Source organism: Cherax quadricarinatus, chromosome 71, assembly GCF_038502225.1.
Source record: "Cherax quadricarinatus isolate ZL_2023a chromosome 71, ASM3850222v1, whole genome shotgun sequence".
Classification (NCBI taxonomy): Eukaryota; Metazoa; Arthropoda; class Malacostraca; order Decapoda; family Parastacidae; genus Cherax; species Cherax quadricarinatus.
This window is the reverse complement of record NC_091362.1, coordinates 19,583,139-19,595,638: the sequence shown is the minus strand read 5'-3', so window position 1 is coordinate 19,595,638 and position 12,500 is coordinate 19,583,139. Positions and strand designations below refer to the sequence as shown.

At 41.8% G+C, this 12,500-nt stretch overlaps 1 protein-coding gene and 1 long non-coding RNA gene across 5 annotated transcripts in view; one reads left to right on the top strand and one right to left on the bottom strand.

The window, feature by feature from the left end:
- The window catches only part of LOC138854827 (uncharacterized), a 427,026-nt gene that overhangs the window by 396,727 nt on the left and 17,799 nt on the right, over positions 1-12,500 (top strand). The window lies entirely within an intron of this gene.
- The window catches only part of LOC128700363 (Krueppel-like factor 3), a 314,918-nt gene continuing 312,605 nt past the window's right edge, over positions 10,188-12,500 (bottom strand). For all 4 annotated transcript variants that reach the window (XM_070100102.1, XM_070100103.1, XM_070100100.1 and 1 more), the window contains exon 6: positions 10,188-12,500. This exon is cut by the window's right edge and continues 2,367 nt beyond it. The gene's annotated coding sequence lies outside the window, so the exon portion shown is untranslated.

The window sequence follows — 12,500 nt, the reverse complement described above, 5'->3', positions numbered from 1 at the left end:
GAGGGCTCGTTTTCAAGGGTCGTAACGCATGGGGCGTGGGAGAGCTCCGCACAGGCAAGGTGAGACGGAGCAGAGTAACAACTACAGACAGATATAAAAAGAATAGAGCGTAAATCTGGTGCAAATACGGTGAAAAAGTGGTCAAGGTGTAACAGTTGCGGATACAGTGTGGCCACTGTAACAGAACGTAAGAGGTGATGTAGATAGTTTATAAAAGTTAGACATGGTGCTAAATTACCGAAGCTAGGATATAAAGAAGTAACAAATAGGGTGTAACAGGCTGGATAATATTGCTTATTACCAATAAGTATGAAGGAACGCGCAGGCTGCATATCAAGTTTATATTGGAACAAAATTCCGATCTGTGTAGAGCTTTGTTAACTCACGATGAATTTCTACATAGAGTGCACCGTTGTCTCAACTAAAGCTTGTTCTACAACCTGCTTTTGTCTTGTGACAGAGTAAAATTGTTACGAAAGTTGAAAGATATTCTGTAACCAAGCGTATAGTGTGTAACGAAGCTGGAGTTATGATTTAACAAAGATAAGGGGAGGGTGTAGCAAATGCTGAAGGAAATAGCCTGGCAAGAATGAAGACAGGTCTCTCTTTGTTTCTTTCTCTCTCTCCTCCTCCTCCTCCTCTCTCCTCTTCCTCTCTCCTCTCTTCTCTTCTCCTCACTCGGTGTCTTAAAAGGCTTCAAACTCTTTACCCCAGTATAGGTTTCAACACAATTTTTCTGTGCTGGAACGATGAAGTGCCCTTCAGGAAGCAGTCACTGTGTTATAAAAGATTAATTAGCCAGTATTTTAGCAGCTGGGTTTTCCAAGGATGAAGTAAATCACACAATTTGAGAGAGAGGATGTTGCAGTATTGCTGAGGACTGTGGAAAGAGAATTTTTTTTCTACTTAATTTAGCTGAAGAAGCGTCAAATGAGCGCTCGCTTATAACCTTAAGAATCGGGGCTTGATTACCAGGCAAAGCAAGACAACATCAGGTCTTCTTACAAAGTTTTGTACTATAAGTTTTAAGAGTATAAAGTTATATAAATTACAGAGGCTTCCTGGAATAGGCATATCTGGACGAAATCTACGTTGATCTTAGGTTTCCTACAGCAGAGGTCTCATAAAAGCTAAATGTTTTAGTAGAACCTGTGACGGAACTATAGCTTACCATTGTGATTAGCTTATTACATTCACGGGATTGTGTTGTACCTTACCATCGCGGTTGCCTAAGTGATGGTTCTGAGTGATTGGCTAATCAAACCAGAAATCACCTGTTATATCCCGTAGCAAATTCCTCGCATTATGTGGTCATTATGAGGACGGTAAGAGTCAATCATACCGTCAATCATCGAGCATCCCCAGTATTAGTTTTCTTTCCTCTCCCTCCCACACATGATGGTGCAAAAAGCAATGTGACAACAAATGGATGAAGAGAGCGTACAACATCAGCCTTTATTAAAACAATGTATCCCTCAATGGGGCTTGATAAAGCTCCCATTGAGCAAATCGATATAATAATTTCTTTAGCTATTTTCTGTCTTGTGCATTGATAATAGGTTTAAACTTTCCACACAAGTGAAATATACTTAGCTGACGGTTTAGATCGGCTTTAGACTGTATAGGTGTCAATTTTCTACTGTTAATAGGTAAATTGTGATACTGGTTTCGACGCGATAACATGATAGTTATTCTTTATATAGGCCTCAAACTTTCACAGCTGGTGTATATTAATTGAAAAGGGATCAGATATTTTATTAGGCTTTATAGGCTGCCATTCTCTTGTCGCTGTATATCTCCTCTGGTTTCAGAATTACTCCGTGAACGTAATAATTTGAAGTTGTCGATTTCTCCCTTTTATTAAAGAAATTGAGATGGGGTTGTATTATTCCTGCTCTTCTGGAGTACTAACAACCTGGAGTATCACGATGAAAAATTGAACAATAATAATCTAGTTTTTAAGCATTTCCCCTTTTACCCATTAAGGATATACATAATTATTTTGGTCTTATATTTCATAAAATATAACTCGTTTGTATTTTTAATTCAATTTTATATTAAATGATTTGCTCTAGCATATCTCGCTTAAAAGAACAACTTCTGCGAGTTATGTGAAGATCAGTCCAGTGGTATCTGTGAGTTACGTGATCAGTCCAGTTGTTTCTGTGATATAGTCTGCGAGACTAATTTAGTTACCCGACCATATCTCAACACACTCAGTATAGTAATAAAAATAAGTCAAATTCTACACATATTTTGAGAGCATTTGATTGGGCTGAGTTCTAGCTGCTGGCCTCTTTAGGGTGTTGAAGTCTCCTGAAGCTGTAAATCCACAGTTGAATCTTTCGAATGAGTTCAGTTATAGATATTAGGACTCTTGAAAGAGTTCATCTTACGTCCCTGGACCTCTTGGGAGCGCTGAGCTCTAGCACCTGGACTTCAGGTAACCTAGGCGTCTTGAGGAAACTTGAGGCACAGCTACAAGGCCAATGTATTGTGGGGGTTATGAGATACAAGGTTACCTCTCAGATCATGTGGTGATTGAAATACGACTAGTTATGTTAGCATTACATACAGGTAACAATGATAATACTGACGATATGGTTCGTTTAATTGCCAGAAATAAGATTAAACGACAATAAATAAAGTTAATAGTTGGTAAAAGTGGCGGTTCTCGCAGCAGGGGATTGGATTCCTTGACCTCGCACAACCAGAGATCGTGTTTCATATTCCCGTTCACTAAATTGGATCTCAAACCTTCATTGATCCTCCGCAATGATTCAAACGCTAGTACTGCAACTTGACCTCGAGAGAGGAAGCAAATTTTCGAAATTATTATTAGTGCATTCTTGGGGGAATAGAGGCAGAGTCGCGTCAATCCCGTAGGGAGCATATAGTGCCGGGGAGGGGGGGGAATGGAACGTAATCATGTTCGATCCAAGGAAGGAGAGCTTGGGTCCAATCTAGTTGATTTCTGCTCGATCCTAATCTCTAAAAATATTTATTCTCAGTTATATTGCTGTAGATAAACGTAAATTAATAAATATTTATGTAATAAAATAATGCGAGTGCTTTACGTCTGGCAGCGCGGGACACAAAATAGTAATTTGCAGCGTTGATATTCCCACGCTCTCTGAAGTTGAGAACTTTTCTGATTAGCGAGTCATTTTATTTTTTTACACATTTAATGAAAAGTGGTGGCTTTCTCCCATCTTGAAATAATCATGGGGAGTCCCATGACTGACTTCCCTCATTACTTTCATCGTTGTGCAGTCTCTGATCGTCACTGAATGCTAGTTACGGAACTAATTACCGTGACTTCATAACTTGAGAGATGCTCTTCTGACTTGCTATGGCTAGGTAAAGGCTAGGTAAGGCCTCATTTAGATTATGCCGCACAGTTCTGGTCAAAGTCGGACCGAAATATCGTCGTAAGCTCCTCTCTCCTATGTCCGGGATATTTATGTATTAAACCAGGGATTGCAATAACGTTGGTAGAATTACACCGACAATGTTAGATAAAAGGACACAAGTGCAACTAATGTGACATTTTACTGTAGCAACGCTTCGCTCTCCAGGAGCTTTATCAAGCCGTTACGGCTTGACAAAGCTCCTGGAGAGCGAAACGTTGCTACAGTAAAATGTCACATTAGCTGCACTTGTGTCCTTTTACCTAACATATTGTCGGTGTAATTCTACCAACGTTAATACAGAGGCAACAAGTGTAGCAATGGAATAAAAATGTAATCAGTCCATCATCCTTGGAGAAAAAAACGTTTGAGGCAGTCAGTCCCCCAGCCTGGAGAAGAGGTCAGCTTCATGGTCTGGTGGTCAGTCCCTCAGCCTGGAGAAGAGGTCAGCTTCATGGTCTGGTGGTCAGTCCCTCAGCCTGGAGAAGAGGTCAGCTTCATGGTCTGGTGGTCAGTCCCTCAGCCTGGAGAAGAGGTCAGCTTCATGGTCTGGTGGTCAGTCCCTCAGCCTGGAGAAGAGGGTCAGCTTCATGGTCTGGTGGTCAGTCCCTCAGCCTGGAGAAGAGGTCAGCTTCATGGTCTGGTGGTCAGTCCCTCAGCCTGGAGAAGAGGTCAGCTTCATGGTCTGGTGGTCAGTCCCTCAGCCTGGAGAAGAGGTCAGCTTCATGGTCTGGTGGTCAGTCCCTCAGCCTGGAGAAGAGGTCAGCTTCATGGTCTGGTGGTCAGTCCCTCAGCCTGGAGAAGAGGTCAGCTTCATGGTCTGGTGGTCAGTCCCTCAGCCTGGAGAAGAGGTCAGCTTCATGGTCTGGTGGTCAGTCCCTCAGCCTGGAGAAGAGGTCAGCTTCATGGTCTGGTGGTCAGTCCCTCAGCCTGGAGAAGAGGTCAGCTTCATGGTCTGGTGGTCAGTCCCTCAGCCTGGAGAAGAGGTCAGCTTCATGGTCTGGTGGTCAGTCCCTCAGCCTGGAGAAGAGGTCAGCTTCATGGTCTGGTGGTCAGTCCCTCAGCCTGGAGAAGAGGTCAGCTTCATGGTCTGGTGGTCAGTCCCTCAGCCTGGAGAAGAGGTCAGCTTCATGGTCTGGTGGTCAGTCCCTCAGCCTGGAGAAGAGGTCAGCTTCATGGTCTGGTGGTCAGTCCCTCAGCCTGGAGAAGAGGTCAGCTTCATGGTCTGGTGGTCAGTCCCTCAGCCTGGAGAAGAGGTCAGCTTCATGGTCTGGTGGTCAGTCCCTCAGCCTGGAGAAGAGGTCAGCTTCATGGTCTGGTGGTCAGTCCCTCAGCCTGGAGAAGAGGTCAGCTTCATGGTCTGGTGGTCAGTCCCTCAGCCTGGAGAAGAGGTCAGCTTCATGGTCTGGTGGTCAGTCCCTCAGCCTGGAGAAGAGGTCAGCTTCATGGTCTGGTGGTCAGTCCCTCAGCCTGGAGAAGAGGTCAGCTTCATGGTCTGGTGGTCAGTCCCTCAGCCTGGAGAAGAGGTCAGCTTCATGGTCTGGTGGTCAGTCCCTCAGCCTGGAGAAGAGGTCAGCTTCATGGTCTGGTGGTCAGTCCCTCAGCCTGGAGAAGAGGTCAGCTTCATGGTCTGGTGGTCAGTCCCTCAGCCTGGAGAAGAGGTCAGCTTCATGGTCTGGTGGTCAGTCCCTCAGCCTGGAGAAGAGGTCAGCTTCATGGTCTGGTGGTCAGTCCCTCAGCCTGGAGAAGAGGTCAGCTTCATGGTCTGGTGGTCAGTCCCTCAGCCTGGAGAAGAGGTCAGCTTCATGGTCTGGTGGTCAGTCCCTCAGCCTGGAGAAGAGGTCAGCTTCATGGTCTGGTGGTCAGTCCCTCAGCCTGGAGAAGAGGTCAGCTTCATGGTCTGGTGGTCAGTCCCTCAGCCTGGAGAAGAGGTCAGCTTCATGGTCTGGTGGTCAGTCCCTCAGCCTGGAGAAGAGGTCAGCTTCATGGTCTGGTGGTCAGTCCCTCAGCCTGGAGAAGAGGTCAGCTTCATGGTCTGGAACGATATGAAGCTGAAGCATGAGAATGGTGTCTTAAAGCTTTTATCCTACTTCAGCTCATTTCAAACCCCAGCCCAATCCAATCGGCTAACACCCAGGTTCCTACTTGCTGCTAGGTGAATACGGACAGCAGGTGTAAGGAAACAAGCTCAGTGTTTCCACCCGTACCGGGGATCGAACCACGGACACCCACTTGTTTATAGTTCTGTATATTAAATTCAAATTTTGTCCAGGAGTGGCTTCATCAGTCCTAGAACTTATGTAAATAGTTTAGAAAACCGAGAAGTTGAAAATTTGAGTAGCATTTGGGGAGCTTTACTGAGGAAACGTTTCGCCAGCCAGTGGTTTCGTCAGTATATAAGAACATAAGAACATAAGAACGAAGGAACACTGCAGAAGGCCTACTGGCCCATGCGAGGCAGGTCCAAGTCTCCTATCGGCTTAAGCCAATGCACCCAACCTAGTCAGGTCAGGTCACATTGACTTAAGGGAGGAACACGGCAACCGACCTGGTAGCACAAGCTATCAGGTCTAACTCACACCCACCCACATCCACTCATGTATTTATCCAACCTATTTTTAAAGCTACACAACGTTCTAGCCTCTATAACGGTACTTGGGAGTTTGTTCCACTCATCCACAACTCTATTACCAAACCAGTACTTTCCTATATCCTTCCTGAATCTGAATTTTTCCAACTTAAAACCATTGCTGCGAGTCCTGTCTAGGCTAGATATTTTCAGCACACTATTTACATCCCCTTTATTTATTCCTGTCTTCCATTTATACACCTCAATCATATCCCCCCTAATTCTACGTCTTTCCAGAGAGTGCAGTTTCAGGGCCCTTAGTCTATCCTCATAGGGAAGGTTTCTGATACATGGGATCAACTTTGTCATCCTCCTTTGTACATTTTCCAGAGAATTTATATCCATTCTGTAATACGGTGACCAAAACTGTGCAGCATAATCTAAATGAGGCCTAACCAAGGATGTATAGAGTTGAAGAACAACCTGAGGACTCCTATTATTTATGCTTCTTGATATGAAGCCAAGGATTCTATTAGCTTTATTGCGAACACTTATGCACTGTTGTCTTGGTTTCAGATTACTGCTAACCAGAACTCCTAAATCTTTTTCGCAATCCGTAATATTAAGATCTACATTATTTAGTTTATATGTGGCATGGTTATTGTCCTGTCCAACATTTAGAACTTTGCATTTGTCTATATTAAACTGCATCTGCCACTTCTCCGACCACTGCATCAGTCTATTCAAATCTTCCTGGAGTGCTCGAATGTCCTCGTCAGAATGAATTCGACGGCCTATTTTGGTGTCATCGGCAAACTTGCCGATGTCGCTCTTTATGCCCTCATCTATGTCGTTTATGTAGATTGTGAACAGCAGGGGGCCCAACACTGACCCCTGTGGAACACCGCTCGTAACACTTCCCCACTCTGATTTCTCCCCATTTATGCAAACTCTCTGCTGCCTATTTGTCAACCATGCCTCTATCCAGGAAAAAATTTCTCCTCCTATTCCATGTGCTTTAATTTTCCTCAATAGTCTCTGATGTGGGACCCTGTCAAAAGCCTTACTGAAGTCCATATACACAATATCATATTCATTACCATGATCTACCTCCTCAAATACCTTAGTGAAAAAAGTTAATAAATTCGTAAGGCAGGAACGCCCCTTTGTAAAACCATGCTGAGATTCGTTGATTAATTTATGCTTTTCAAGGTGGCTACGAACTGCCTCGGCAATTATTGATTCCAATTATTGATTTATCCTTGTTTTTCTGCGCGCGCGTGTGTGTGTGTGTGGGGGGGGGGGGAATATATAGGTTTGTTTATAGCTATGAGCGCTGAGTGACCTACGCTGTTAATGTACTCCGTTAATGCCACTGTTATTAAAAATACTACTAATAACGCTATTACTAAAGCTACTGTTACTTTTACTAAAGCTACTGTTACTATTACTAAAGCTACTGTTACTTTTACTAAAGCTACTGTTACTATTACTAAAGCTACTGTTACTATTACTAAAGCTACTGTTACTATTACTAAAGCTACTGTTACTATTACTAAAGTTACTATTACTAAAGCTACTGTTGCTTTTACTAAAGCTACTATTACTATTACTAAAGCTACTATTACTATTACTAAAGCTACTGTTACTTTTACTAAAGCTACTGTTACTTTTGCTAAAGCTACTGTTACTTTTGCTAAAGCTACTGTTTCTATTACTAAAGCTACTATTACTAAAGCTACCATTACTATTGCTAAAGCTGTTACTTTTACTAAAGCTACTGTTACTTTTACTAAAGCTACTGTTACTATTACTAAAGCTACTGTTACTATTACTAAAGCTACTGTTACTATTACTAAAGCTACTGTTACTGTTACTATTACTAAAGCTACTGTTACGATTACTAAAGTTACTGTTACTTTTACTAAAGCTACTGTTACTATTACTAAAGCAACTGTTTTTTACTAAAGCTACTGTTACTATTACTAAAGCTACTGTTACTAAAGCTACTGTTACTAAAGCTACTGTTACTAAAGCTACTGTTACTATTACTAAAGCTACTGTTACTAAAGCTACTGTTACTATTACTAAGGCTACTGTTACTATTACTAAAGCTACTGTTACTATTACTAAAGCTACTGTTACTGTTACTAAAGCTGTTACTATTACTAAAGCAACTGTTACTTTTACTAAAGCTGTTACTTTTACTAAAGCCACTGTTACTTGTTCTAAAGCTACTGTTACTTTTACTAAAGCTGTTACTATTACTAAAGCAACTGTTACTATTACTAAAGCTACTGTTACTTTTACTAAAGCTGTTACTATTACTAAAGCAACTGTTACTTTTACTAAAGCTACTGTTACTGTTACTAAAGCTACTGTTACTATTACTAAAGCTGTTACTATTACTAAAGCAACTGTTACTTTTACTAAAGCTACTATTACTAAAGCTACTGTTACTATTACTAAAGCTACTGTTACTAAAGCTGTTACTATTACTAAAGCAACTGTTACTTTTACTAAAGCTGTTACTTTTACTAAAGCCACTGTTACTTGTTCTAAAGCTACTGTTACTTTTACTAAAGCTGTTACTATTACTAAAGCTACTGTTACTATTACTAAAGCTACTGTTACTTTTACTAAAGCTACTGTTACTTTTACTGAAGCTGTTACTATTACTAAAGCTACTGTTATTGTTACTAAAGCTACTGTTACTATTACTAAAGCTGTTACTATTACTAAAGCAACTGTTACTTTTACTAAAGCTACTGTTTCTATTACTAAAGCTACTATTACTAAAGCTACTGTTACTATTACTAAAGCTACTGTTATTTTTACTAAAGCTACTGTTACTATTACTAAAACTACTGTTACTATTACTAAAGCTACTGTTACTTTTACTAAAGTTACTGTTACTATTAAAACTACTGTTACTATTACTAAAGCTACTGTTACTATTACTAAAACTACTGTTATTACTAAAACTACTGTTGCTATTACTAAAACTACTGTTACTATTACTGAAGCTACGGTTACTGCTGGTACTACTAATATAGCTACTACCACTACTAAAGCTACTACTACTACCACTACTAAAACTACTACTACTACCACCACTAAAACTACTACTAAAGCTGCTACTATTAAACCAGGAGTCACCTAACTAGGCAAGCTGTATACCGTCTTGTTATTACGATCTTGCGAGTCATGTTTATCTGATGTTCCTGGCGGAAGAGAGATCAATAGTATTTGCAGAACTTGTTGATAACTCTCAAGACGTGACTCAAAATTGCCACTCACAGTTCTTTTTACAATCCAAAGAGCAATGGAATTGCTTGCAGGTCACCGCGAATGGGAGAGATAACGACAAGATGGGTTTTTGCGAGCGCAGGATGGTATGAAAACTGGCACTGAAGGGCGATGATTTGAGTAAATTACGTATCATCTGCGCAACCGTACAGCGATGGCGCTTGATGGGTTCAGTCAGAGGGGATAGAATCACCTGTTTTGATTTTGTTGAAGATGATGAGCTCATACGGAGGACAAAGGAGGTGAAATAAAGGCAACAGTGGTGAATTGTACCCTTGGTGGGGAATATATCAGTGGGGGATATGTCAGTGGGGAATTGTACCTGTGGGGACTATCAGTGTGGAATTGTACCTGTGGGGAATGTATCAGTGGGGGGTTGTACCTGTGGGGAATTATCCGTGCGGAATTGTTCCTGTGGGGAACATATCAGTGCGGAATTGTACCTGTGGAAGATATCAGTGGGGAATTGTACCCGTGGGGAGATATGTCAGTGGGGAATTTTGCCTGTCGGGGAGTAATATCAGTGAGGAATTGCCCGTGGGGAATAAATCAGTGGGGAATTGTCCCTGTTGGGGGTATGGATCAGTGGGGAATTTTACCTGTCGGGGAGTAATATCAGTGAGGAATTGTCCCTGTAGGAAGTATATCAGTAGGGAATTGTCCCTATGGAGAGGCATATCAATGGGGAATTGTAGCTGGGGGGAGGGATATATGGGTGAGGAATTGTCCTTTTGGTGAGTATATCAGTGGGGAATTGTACCTGTCGGGGAGGTATGTCAGTTGGGAATTGGAAGGCATTCAGGCTTAATTCAGATAATTGGAGCACAGATCAAATTCCCTAGGTCAAGTACGTCCCTTTGAGGGGGTCACATATGACAGGTTTGAGCGAAACACAGAGAGACGTCAACAATACACTTTATTTACAAGACTACGAAAAGTTTGCACAATATTTACAACATTATGTACAAGAATATACATTCCTTGAACAGGAAGTTACTTCATCGTTTATATATTATAAAGAATTCATAACATCTACATCTGTCTTACACCATTAAACACTTTGTATTTCTTCTCTACATTAATGTTATTTAAACTTAAGATAAACTCGGATGTTACAAGAATGGAATGGTAAGTAAGGAATGCCCTCAGTGAAAAGTTAACATTATCCAGGAATTAGAGAGGAATGTCTTGCTTTCGGAATACTTAGAGTAAATAGAAAAAAATTGTCATCGCGGGAGATGTTGGCGCCGCCTTGAACTTTTTTTTTTAAAAAGGAAGGGGGGTGAAAGGAAGGGGAGAGGGTGCTGTGTGAGGGAGAATGGAGAGTTTTGTGTGTGAGGGGAGTGGTGTGACGGATGGAAATGCGGTGCGTTTGGGAGGGGGACGGGGTGGAGCTGTGTGTAAATAGAGGGAAGTTGAGAAGAGGGGATTTTGTGCTTGGGAAAGGGAAGAGTATTATTATTATTATTATAATCAAGGGGGAAGCGCTAAACCCGGAGGATTATACAGCGCCTGGGGGGGGGGATGTGGAAGGCATTCAGGCTTAATTCGGGGAACTGGAGCACAGATCAAGGGAAGAGTAGAAGGCGAGTTGAGTGTGTAGGTAGGGGATGACAGGGGGACCCTGACTGTATTTTGTTTCTCTAGAGTTGAACAAATGAAATATAAAGTAAAGAAAATCGCCGATTACGACCACATATAAATTACAAGTCAGCCACCGTGCACCAAGGTCCTATTAGCACTTCACTCATGGTAGACAACATTGTAAATCCACAAGCGGCAATACATACTCACACTTTTAGCAGGTACTACGTTCGTTACAACGTGTCGCCGTAAAACAAAGGCTCTCCCTGCTTAAAGTGCTAATGAATTATCCCTCTTTCATGTTCTGTATGTGTGAATCTCTTTGTAAGTAAAAACTGATGATCATAACCATAATTTTTAAACGGGTGGAGGGGTAAGCCAGTGGAAGGCCTCGGTCAAATGACCAAAAGCTCCAGCGGCGGGTCATCATATGACTAAGACCCGCGTCAGGAAACACTTGTCCTGTTTCCTGACAAACCTACCTAACCTAAGTTCATCAGATGTAATCTATATCAGATAACCATTGCGTTTACATTCCAGGTAGCTGATTACTACTTAGTGGTATGCTCTTGTTGATGTCCTGGAAGTATTGCTGTTAGAGGACTTCACTGCTGACAGAGGGATTTACCATTATAGGAGATTGATTCACAGCTGTGGTAGCCGGATTTGTTGTTATGCTGACTTGTATATTCCGGACTTTTAAAAAGTTTTTGACCAAATATCCGAGTGTGGCATTAGACTAAGATAAAAAATACTGCAAATACCAGTTTTGAAAGTTCAAGAGGGCGCTTAACATCCCTTAAGGAAACATGCTTGCGGTTATTGTCTTGAATATTGAACCTTCAGTATTCTTCCGAATCACAATTTTTTTTTTTTTTAGTAAAAGCATCTCTCGGTAGCTATTACCATTTGACTCTACAGTGGGAAGACTATCCCGTTAATCGGCTATTGCTTTCACATTTGTCACCTCTCTGAGGAACAGTCTACCTCGTTCAACCGACACTTACTCGGTAGTAAATGGCAAAAGCCGACGAATGGTAAAGGCACAAGAAAGCCTTTTTTTTAGCGGCGTTTCGCCCTCTGTAGGACTTTAACTGGTATTTAGCAAAATCTCAGTGGGCAAAACGTAAACTAAATGGCTTGCTGTGTGTCTTTCTGATTCACTTCCTCTTGCTCGCTCACCCAACACCTGCTCATTCATCCGACAGCTCCCACGTTAAAAAAAAAGTTTCACAAACTAATGCTAATACTACTACGACCTCCAACTCTTGCTAAAACAAAAAAAACTTAACATTCCACAACCATTGTGCCAACACGTCTTTAAAATTTACATCTCGCTAAAAAAAAATTCAGCCAATCCTTACAGCTCCCGCATTCCGACTTCCCTCCATCGAAAACCAAAAGCCATCTGGTAGTTTTGTAAATTCACATTCAACACCTAGGAATATAAAGCTGACGACATTCGACACTCTCGGCACCCATCCACACACACGCACACGCAAACACACCCACACCCATACACTAACCCTCAGTGGTCGGACACAACATAGAATCTATCAAATAAGATTTAAAGCTCTATCTCATAGCGCCGGGCGGTCAAACACCACGTATAGATGTAGGAAATAGAT